Genomic DNA, 11,779 nt, shown 5'->3' on the forward strand with positions numbered 1-11,779 from the left:
CTAGGAGAGATTATGATAATATTCCACATTGTGCTCTGTGTGATGCAGGGGAAATTCAATACTCAAAAGGTTAATGCAATCAATTAGGATGACAAAGGGGTAAAGTAAAACCCTCCTGCTCGCTGAGAAAGGAGCAGGGACGGAGAAGGAGAAAAAGGTATTGAAAGCTTGAATAGATCTGCCAGGAGAGAAGAGGCACTCCAAATATGTGAGAAAGAGGTGAAAACGAGTGTTGTCTATTCTATATGAGCTCTTCAAAGCGCCCGCTGTCCTTGTGTCACACAAATGCAGACGCACACAAGACAGATAAAGATTAAAGAGGAGCTCTCAGTAATACTCAATGGCTACATCCTTTTCCTAACACACAATATCACATATTCACAATTATTTTAAAAGCAGAACAAGCACACTATTAAAGCAAAGTCTGTCACAAAAAGAAGCTTGTTAGGTTTTAAATGAAAAAACAATAGACATACTAGTAAAGAAAAAAAAAACATTCACCTGTGTGAACTTGAGGGCAGGTGACTTCATACTCCTACTTGAAATCACCTTGAGACTAGCTGGTTAAAAGTAATTACAAAAAATGGCTATATGTTCCACTTCCTTAAGCTTGCTCTGGCTTTCAACTTCTGTTTTGGGTTTAATATTTCAATTTCATCTGCACAGAGCAGTCACAGCTTGAATATTAACAATAATAAAACTGCGCTGAAATTAAAAAGACAATCCCTTCTCTTCAAGAGGGAGACAATGGCCTTTATTATTTAGATAGATGCTACACCGCTGCACAACACAAAGGATTCCCATCATTGCAGATAAATGGATAAAGTTAGATAGCAGTATTGAGCTGTACAACTATTGTGATAATCCATATTACCTTTTCAGTCCTCAGCACAGTCTATCAGGGAGAGACGGTGATAATTACATCTTAGCAACCGTCTGTTCTGATAAAAAAGGCAGAGAGTGGCACTGTAACGTCGCTCTATTGAGAGACGCTGCAATGCCTAATTTCCCACCCGACACAGGGAGAAATTACATAAAGGGAGACGGCTGTAATCCACCACATCCGGGAAGAAGCCAACTTAAACCACACCTGTTTACACCAGGCCCAAATGCAACAGATGAATTTTAGGCACAATGATGCCCGCTGTCACTATATCTGTTTGCATTCGTTACGCTTTTTTGAGATACCATAATTGACATAAGGATTTGTAAAGAGACAAATTTCCAGGAATTTGTCCTAAGGAGATCGCTCCCTTCTAAAATGTAGCAAGTTGCCGTAGGCAAAATTTTAAGGCATTGCAAATACACTCCAGACATGAGGCCTGTTTCGAAAGGTAGGTAACTTAAAAATATAGTACACCCAAAAATGAAAGTTGTCATCATTTACAAATTCAAAATATCTTCATAGATATCCACAGAAGATATATACAGGTTTGGAACAAAGTAAAGGTGAATAAATTATTTTTGGGGGTTTATCCCTTTAATTTTACTGGCTCACAAAACCACATATTCATTAATATTTTTGCTAAAAGTGTAAAAACTATATAAAAACAAGAGGGATCATACAAAATGCATGTTATTTTTATATAGTACTGATCTGAATAAGATATATAGTCCACAAGAAAAAAATAATAGTTGAATTTATAAAAATGACCCTGTTCAAAAGTTTACATACACTTGATTATTAATACTGTGTTTTTACCTAAGTCCACAGGTGTGTGTGTGTGTGTGTGTGTGTGTGTGTGTGTGTGTGTGTGTGTGTTTTTGATTAGTGATAGTTGTTCATTGATAGTTGTTCATGAGCCCCTTGTTTGTCCTGAACAGTTAAACTGCCTGCTGTTCTTCAGAAAAGTCCCTCAGATTCTTTTGAAGCATTTCCAACAATGACTGTATGATTTTGAGATCCATCTTTTCACACTGAGGGCAACTGAGGGACTCATATGCAACTATTACAGAGGGTTCAAACGCTCATTCATGCTTCAGGAGGAAATATTATGCATTAAGAGCCAGGGGTATAAACTTTTGAATGGAATGAGGATTTTTTTTGTTTTATTTTGACTAAATATCTTTTTTTTTTTTCATTTAGTACTGCCCTTCAGAAGCTACAGAAGATACATACATGTTCCCCAGAAGACAAAATAAGTTAAATTTATCCTGGTTTTTATTCATTCTTAATACATTGATTTTTCTTCTGAAGCATCAGTGAGTGTTTTGCATGAAACTGTATTGCTATTCATAAATAAACATAAATAATCTAAATAATAATAAATTTGAATACATGATTATGTTAGATTTACAAATGTATATAATAGTATGCATAATATTTATATTTATTTAGTATGTTTTTGTTGGCTTACATATATTTAGAATTAAAGCTATGTATTCAAAAAAGTTGCCAGCCTAATAATAACTTACTTGTGGTATTTAATCATCAAATCCCATTTTGCATTTGGCGTGTGTTAACTTTGGACTGGGCCACTTGGCATGAGAGGTAACCAAGGCCTTCCGTCGACATGCTAAGAAATTTCACTTTTTATAAGCGCAACTGCTGTAATTTGACCTACATCACATTTCCCTGTCGCACCATTTTGGGGGCCAGTGGACGTACCACTGAGACAAAAAGCCCTATAGGCTTTGAAGTTTCAGGGTTTGTGAAAAGCAAGAGACCACGGTCTCAAAAGATGTGGCGGCCTGGAGGCCCCGGTTCAAAAGAAAAACAATTACTTTGAGCGCGAGGGGAACGCGATGCTCCTGTCTTGGCTTCCTGTGGCCTGAGTGGCGGCCGGGCGTTGGGGGGGTCGAGGGGGCGATTTGAGGAGGTGGCGGGTTTGATGGATGGGCTAGAGAGAAAGTCTATTCACATGGAGATGTTACATCATAAATATTTACACAGGGCTGCCGTTTCCATGTAGCCTCTTCTTGTTTTGACACACTGGAAAAAAATTCAAAGGCCAAAAAAATCGAAGGCAAAAAGAGAAAAAGTAAATAGGCGACGACGTACAAAAGAGGCGATGGCTTTTTTGTTATCACAGTTTGGACGGATATACCAAAGGAAAGTAAGCTGACAATGTATCTTGTTAACTCAGCAGATACATGCTCTCTTCGGTCATATAAAAGAGGGTTTAATATATCAATGTCTGTAATTACTTAAATAAGAGAGAATGGTCTCCGCAATCTGTCTTTGCACTACATTTGACCCAAGCGATCGCTGAAAACAGCCCAGTTCGGCGGTCTAGCGAGAGGGAGCCTGCTTTTTTGTTGTCTTAAAAACAGCTCATCCAATTCTTCACAGCAAGCGCAATTAAAAGCCTTCCAACTCCCCGCAGAAGGCCTGAACCAACAAAAACAAATTTGGCAGTTTAATTTTCTTCCCACTGTTTGAGAGGGAATCCATTCTGGGAGGCTTCTGCGCTGCACCCGCCTGGTCTCTGGGAGCTTTTGGGGAAGGGAAAAGGCATGCAAGGCCCCATGTTGGAGCCAGTTTGGCTGATTAGCCGAATTAAATATATCAAAACCCAATTAAGCTAACTATACTCCAGCCATTCAGGTTGCAATGAGGAGAGAATTGGGTCATGATGCTGGGGCTGCCTGGCTTGGCACACTGTCCTATGTCTGAATGCGAAGAGGGACTCCTAAAGCATCTGGCTTATTAGACCGAGACGCAGAAAAACATCGTTTTGACTTGAAAGCAGGCCTGGGTATGATGGTTTATGCAATGGAACAGTAGTAATGTGTCAATTTATTGCATGAAATTAACTGGTGCCTATAGTAAATGTATAAAATGTATTATGGTTTAAAATGTTTAATTATGAGTGTCATGTGATATTAACCCGTTTTTAAACAGAAGCCTGATTCATTAAAAAAAAAAAAAACATGCCAAAAAAAATGCCATAATTATGTAATATCTAAAACATTTTGTGGCCTAATTTTAAGCAAAAACAACTAAATATGCATGACATTTTAAATGTCAAATTGTGACATACTATTACCGTGACTCTTGCCGCCCACCCCTATCTGATAGCAAAACCAATCGCTGTTATCTTACAAGAAAAAATGAGCTTTAAAAAGCCTCTAAAGAACAAAGATGTTCGAATCGGAGAACATCTCATCCACATATCGCCTGACACAAAGAGCATGATCTGTGTTGTTCTCTCTCCATTCCCTGCCCAGCCATGCATGACTGCCGGTGGCTGCCGAGACATTGTTTAGACATAGTTTGCCCGTGATTGATGCTGCAAGTGTGTATTTCGCCCTGTGCTAAAAGACACTGGCAGGACAAAAGGGTGTTGGTTTCTCTGAGCTGCGTATCATGGTCAGGCCAGCACCCCCTGGACATGAGGATGACCCCGAGACTGACACGAGACAACGCACAACATCACTCCTATCCGCTGAGATCGCTGCTGACTCAGGAGCCACGGGCAAAGCCATGGAAAAGAGTGTCATTCATCCCAGAGAGCAAATCTTTATGCTCTTAACTTTGTCTGTAAACTTCCGTGAGCTGTATTAATCATTTGTGGCATCTTATGCTTATCGAGATGGCAGCTGTCAAGTGCTACAGTAAATATGATGATAATGGAAAACCGTGTGCTAAGCTGCATGCACTTTTAACAAACACTGCAACCTCGGAGTAACAGTGAAAAAGTTAGCAATATATTACAGCATCGCTTTGAAACCTAAAAAAGGAATCGCTCACTGTATGACTTTATTTTGTGAAAGGAGAAGTACTGCCTGTGGATATGAATGGCAAGCTTTCACGTTTCAGAAAGGATGCAAAACACAATAAAATGTGATGAAAGATTCATATACTATATGTTTTCCTTTGTTATGTATTTATTTGTTTATTTAAAACCTTTACAACTGGATTATTTAAACTTTTTATTTTATTTAGTTTTGCCAGGATGCCCTAAATTGATCAAAGATGACAATAAGTATTTGATTTTCAATTTATAATGTTCAAATAAAATGCTGTATAGGTTGGTTTCCACAAAAATATGAATGTTTTCTACATTGATAAAATAAGAAATGTTTCTTGAGCACCAAATCAGCATATTGCACTGAAAACTGGAGAAATGGCTGGTGAAAATTCAGCTTTGCCATCAAAAAATATTATACTTATTTTGAATTGTAATATGATTTATTAATCATAATTTTTCATATATCTGTGATTAAATAAATGCAGCATAAGATGCTTAGAAAAACTTTTTTTTTTTTAAATCTAACCCAAACTTTTAAAGATTTGTTGTGCTTTTTGTAATTTTTGAGTTTGACAGTCCAAGATCCCTTTCAGTCTTTATACAGAAAAGTATATATTTTTTCAGCATTTCTCCTTTTATGTTATATAGAAGGCACAATTGTACAATCATTGCACAAGGTTATTCCTATAAATATATGATTAAAACCATGCCATCGGTCAATGTGCATGCTTCCCCTACCTTTCTCTTTCTCTGACAGAAAAAGTCGCTCCACTCACAGGCTTACTTCATCTGCAAGACAGAGAGAGAAAAAACACTTTAGAGTAAATAAAATCCAAATCTCTATTTATCAGGCTTTACATAAAACACTCCATTAATACCCCCATATCCACACTGAGCGTACACTGGCTGAGTGTCTAAATGTGAAGATATGTCTTCCCCCTTAGTATTCTGGGTGCAGAAACTCAGTGCTGACTGAACAAAAGGCTCTCAAACGGCCCCCGTTGTGACCCATCGCATACACACAGAAAACTACTGTATGGTGTCGCAGTTGGTGGGGACTGACAGGTGACAGAAACTAGGGCTGGGCAATTTGGCTTAGAATCAAAATCTCGATTAATTGAACATTTTAACCCGATTACGATTAATGAACGATTATTTTATTTATTAATAAAATTATATTTAATTATATTTATATAATAATTATTTTTTTGCCCTCATAGTTCACTGACAAGTTTTGTACAGTAAATATGTTCACATATTACAAGCGAGAGATTTTTGGATGAAGGGTGCATTACTTGATTTTAAAATAATTGAAGGAAACACACTATCTATGATCTATGATTATTAATTGAACATCAGTGTTGAACAACTGAAATTAAAGCAAGCATTGCTTAAAATGAAAAGTCACATTTTTCTTAAATTAGTGAAAATAAATAACTTGCACTATTGGAAACAAAATAAATAATTTTCAATGTTTTTCATATTAAAAGTAGAAAATAAGCAGTATCTCCTCTAAATAAAATTACTCTTGTATATCCTGTAAATACTTTTTACTGTATAAATACTGTTTAAGCTCTCCATCGACATGTCGGCGGAATAACGTAACGGAGCGCTTTTGTTTTTTAAAGGGAAAGTAATTGAAATAATCTTCCTGGAAAAATTTTAACGATTATAGGTTCTGAATGTCGATTTCGATTATTTTTCGATTAATCGCCCAGCCCTAACAGAAACCCACCACAAACCCCCCTCACATTACTCATCCCGGCCCAGGAGAGCAGGTGTGCCATCAGTTAGCCAGTTTTTCGCAAATATTCCAACGTGGCCTGCCGATGATAATTTACTTAGAATCAGTAATCCTAAAATCTGATTGAGGGAGGATTTTATTAGCCACTATGACCTTGGCTGGCGTGCATTAACCAAGGCCAGCACAACACTCATATTACAGTGGGCAGTAAAGCCAAGCCAACTGTGACCACTTTCTTCTGATTTCTCTGTAAGCAAACATCCATGATGAGATGTCTGGTGATATATGTGGTTTGAACAGCAGAGCCTAACTGAGCGTGGATGAGAGAGCGAGATAAGCATTGTTTAACGCTATGAGATGTGCACACAGCAGGGTAATTCTTAGTTATTCTTCACTCTGGAACATAACTGTATCACTTTAATGTTTGTTTAAAGGACAACTGTCTAATTTTTGTGCCACTAGCGACACCAACTGGAACTGCGAAAATAGCTTTAATTAATTATTGTTGCAAACAGGTTTCCAAAACGCTTACCCTGTCTGTATTGGTCTAGCATACTTATAGCTCCACCTCAATCTCACGTGATTGGTTAAACCAGAGTTGCTATGTCAGCTGTTAGGGATGTGCAAACAAACAAAGCAATGTTTTGATAGGTGGTTAATACTTTTTTTTCAGGAATTATTCTATTTATAGTTGTATCTGCGTATTACAATAAGGCAGCATAAAGTATTTTAACAAGCCTAGTCTTGTAATCTTTAATCTTGTAATCTTTTTTAATTTGAATCATCATCAATTTAATATATTGAGACTTTCATTACAGAGTTAATGACTTAACACAATCTTGCCAAATTTACACATTACACTTTTTTTTACTCTCATGGAAAAACACACAAAATATTGATGACTCATCCTGCACTACACAGAGTTTTGTCCAATCACATGGTATCTACTGAGAATGCCCCTCCCCCTTTAACCAACTAACAACCCAGTTGAAGCTGGTTCAAGGTGGTCTTTAGTTGGTCCTGAGCTGGTCCTGAGCAGGAGCTAGTTCCTTAGAACTAACTAAGGACCAGCTTAAACAAGGGTTCCAAAAGGGTGTTTTTGCAGCGATGCCATAGAAGAACCACCCCAAGGAACCTTTCAGTGAACAGTTCTTGAAAGAACCATTTTGAAGAACATTTTTTGAATATAAAGAACCTTTTCTGCATTTGAAAGGTTCCATGGATGTTCACGGTTCTTCATGGAACCACTGATGCCAATAAAGAACCTTTATTTTGTTGAGTGTATGCATTTTTTTTAACAGGGAAGTATCAATTTGTGGTTTATTACTGAGTGACATAACTAAAGCCGATTGGCCATCAAAAAAGTAGGATGAGCTTTTTGATAAACCCCACCCACACTCTCTAATTCATGTGTCAACATGAGAAAGAAAACTACCCTTGTCATGGGGTCTCAAGTTTAGCCAATCATGTAGAAAAAGTTAATACACACACACATAGGAAAACAAACACCCAAATGAGACTGTGGCAACCGGCAAAGTTTCCTAACCTTGAGAGCACGAGCAAGCGAAAAAGTAATAATAATTCTAACCTGATCTTCCTACTTATTTTATATCTCCCCTCAGCAACCTAACTTCTACTCGGCAACAGTGCAGTTATTAATTCATGAGGCACTAATTAGTTCTTTGTTTAATTTTGTGTTAAACAGACTGACCGGAATGATAACGACTCGCGCTGTAGCGCTCTGGTCCCACGCCGCCCCTGTTTGCTACAACAAGGGAGCATCGTGCGACTAGCATGATGAACCCAATTCCCTTCTAAGTTGCACTTCATTAAGTCAAAATGTGACAAGGAGCTTAGAGGAGGAACTGGCAGATCTGATCGTACATAACAATGCAGGCCCCGTAAGTTTGGGATGAGGGGGAGCCGTGCATTCCGGCATCCATGTTGCTAATTTTCTATTTTTAACCCGTAGGGGCTGCCTTTCATTTTCCTTTAATTGTTTTTGTTGGGAGCTGCAGTGTCCTCTCTTTAAATTGACGCTCCTATCAACTCCCCAGATCAAACCCCTGTGCAACATCTCCGGCGCAGAGTAAACAACAGGCTTGCCCTTTTGCATGAAGTGGCGCGGGCGGAATGTGCCGGTAAATAGGTGACTTTAATAACACGTTTGGCGCGCCGCACACGCCAGCTCACGTCATACGCACGCCATGACAGGGTGTATGTTATAAAAGGCTGCAAAGAAAACGTTGCATTTTATGCCTTGGGAAACCTGCTGAGAAGGAAACAGAACAAAAGCCGGCCTGAAACTGGGAGGAATGTGACTGTTTTCCAACCTCCCCATATTTCACATTCTTCACCAATGTGACGAGAACACAAACATAATAGAGAGACTAATCAAGTGCATGTTTGAGATTTATGATGATCTGCTTGAGAGCCTTTGCCAAGTTTTTTCTCTTTCGCACATGAGAAAGTGTGGTATTCCTCATTCTTGCAAATATAAGAGACACACCTATACCCCATCCCGGCACAATTATATAACCTGTGATATAATGCATGTTTGATCTTTTCATTCTGCCCAATTCTGTGTCTTATATCTTTCTGGGTAAGTTCTAAAATTACAATTTCATTCAGTTGAAAAAAGTTTCTACAAAACGTCTGGTGTTTGGTATCATTACAAATGAAGTTTTGCACCCAATATATCAGTTTGCTTATTTTAACACTTTCAGCAACATGATAAAATCCAACTTGAGTTAAGTTTCTCTTGTGCAGTACTATTTGTGCAGCATGTAGAGTTGCTGGCAATGTTAGTCATACCAAATAAGTCACTTATCAGGTTCCCGTGACAATTAAGATGCTCCCTTAGAAGGCAGCTGCCTATGTAGTAGGCAGCTGGGCAACTCAGATTTTGTAACAGAGGTGGACATGGTTTGACAAGAAGTTTTGATATACATGAACTTATATTTCATTTAGCTGCAAAAAGTTTATGAAAAGAGTTTACTGCAATTAGTATTGCACCCAGTATTTGTATTCTTATGCTTGAAGTATTGCACTGTTAGCTCAGCAACATGATATCATCAAACATCAGTTGAGTCTTTCTTGCCTCTATATTGAGTTACTGGTGATGTTGGCTGTTCTATGATTACTAAGATGCTCCCTAACAAGGCAGCTGCCTATACAGAAACTAGACACTGATGCATCTCACTAGGTTTTGGAACAGATCTGAGATTTCATGCAACTTTATTGTGAGAAAACAAGTTTATATATTAAAATTTAAACCTCTACACACATAGCTGCTTCAATGCACAGAGAGTTGTTTTTTTAAGGGAGCGTCTAAGGGAGCTAACCATCATGGAACCTCTTAAGGGACACAACTAGATTTAGAACACAACTAGCATACAAATAGTTCTCCAAATAGATCACTCAAATTGAGTTTGATGTTTAGCAACATGTTAACATGATGTAAAGCTAATATAGAATAAACAGAAATATTAGATCAAACAATCAGTTTTAATTATACTGATTTTTTTGGGATATGTTTTATAGGGCTGGGTTTTGACACAAATTTCACAATTCCATTTGACTCTTATTCACAAGCTTGCAATTCAGTTCAATTTTGGTTTCGATTCAATATTGATTATTTTGGATATACAGTATATCAGGTACAATACATGCCAAATTTTTTCATGAAAACAATCTCTCAATGCTCTAAAATATACATGAGAGTAAGTCGGTACTACATTATTATAATATTAAAGGTTAAAATTAACTGATTTCTACACGAACGTTTAAATTACACAAAAGTGTTTATAATAATAAAGTTACTATTACATAATTATATTTCTACTTCAATTCGTTTTCTGAAATATAAACAAAAATATTTAAGAAAATTTGATGGATTTATTGAAAATTATTTGAACAGTTAAAATTATAATGAATTAGCTATATGGTGCATATATTAAGCCAAATGCTCCACTAGAGTTCATTTTTCAAGCTGACTAATGAGTTTATGGTCACCAAATATGTTTTTTCTGAGGTAAATGTGACATTATGTGACATTGTTTACAAGCTGTTATACTGACATCTTTGTTCGGTTGATTAACACTGATTAAGCAATTACATAAGACTGGATATGGATTTCAGTAAATTGTACTCTTTTTTTAAAAAACATACCTTCAGATGTTCATTCATGTTTATTTCGGGATTGAAGAATCAATATTGTTTCATAAAAATGAGAATCGATTAAAAAAAAATTCCAGAGCCTTAATGTTTTAGCGTTTAACTAAAAATGTAAGTAGTAAGTAATATAAAAATTTTTCCAATATCATTCGCGATTTTTGCATTGAGCTTGTCACAATGCATTCTGGGATTGGCTTCTCTGCAAATAATACTGCCTTCGAATTCGGCTAAAACAAGGCAGCGTAATTAAGTTACCTACCCTTTGCGACGCCTCACAATGCTGCCTCCGTAGGCAGCTCGCTAGGTTTTGAAACAGAGCATAGATGAGATATTTACCCTCTCAAGGGTCTCCCCATTGGTTAAAGATACGATAAAAAACCAGACTTGTAATTACACTGTATAATAGGCAAGATTGGCATTTTCAAAATCATTTTCATGTGGATGGAAATGACATTGCTCTGACTATTCTGTATTCACTGGTGCAGATAAATAAACAAGGCATGAAGAAAGAGAGAGAGAGCAAGCGAGGGAGAGAGAGGGGAAAAAAACATGAAGAAAGAACGCAGAGTACAATGGCAAGCAGGTCAGTAATTAGAAAGTCTGTTTGCACAGTAATAATTTTAATATATTCATCAGGAAACAGGGCATGCTTCGCATGATAAAACGCCATCAAGGAAGATATCCCAGCACCCCCTTAACCTTTACTGAAGACTGACAGCAGATTGCCGAGGATCTCAAAGACAAACTAGCTCGCCAATTATTGACACATACGACTGGGCTTCGTTCGGCGGAGAAATTACGCGGCGGACAGTTGACATGAAAACATGACATTTAGATGCTACCTTTCAGTCGGCGTCACAGTTATACCCACCGTGGGTTAGTCTTATTAGTTAAGTAACTCAATCAAGAGCGCGCTGTACTTTTTAACAAACCCGCGCGGAAGCCACGACACCTGTTAAACCAACAGAAAGTGATGAGCGCCGCACTTCCCTCAGCGCTAGAAACACAAAAACGGTCATGTACATGACAAGAAGCGTTGAAGGGAAGCAGTAACCTTGTTTGTTATTGTGGCTGGTGATGATGCTATGGAAATTATTGCAAATTGTTTAAAGTAGCCCTGACACGCACACACACATAAAAAACTTGACCTTATTAAGTCATTTCA

General features: G+C 37.5%; 1 protein-coding gene across 1 annotated transcript in view; it reads right to left on the reverse strand.

The window, feature by feature from the left end:
* The window catches only part of casz1 (castor zinc finger 1), a 105,008-nt gene extending 99,525 nt beyond the window's left edge, over positions 1–5,483 (reverse strand). Inside the window, exon 1 of the mRNA XM_073822934.1 lies at positions 5,433–5,483. The gene's annotated coding sequence lies outside the window, so the exon portion shown is untranslated. The remainder of the gene's footprint in view (positions 1–5,432) is intronic.
* Positions 5,484–11,779: the final 6,296 nt, after the last annotated feature.

This window comes from Garra rufa, chromosome 18 (assembly GCF_049309525.1).
Source record: "Garra rufa chromosome 18, GarRuf1.0, whole genome shotgun sequence".
Classification (NCBI taxonomy): Eukaryota; Metazoa; Chordata; class Actinopteri; order Cypriniformes; family Cyprinidae; genus Garra; species Garra rufa.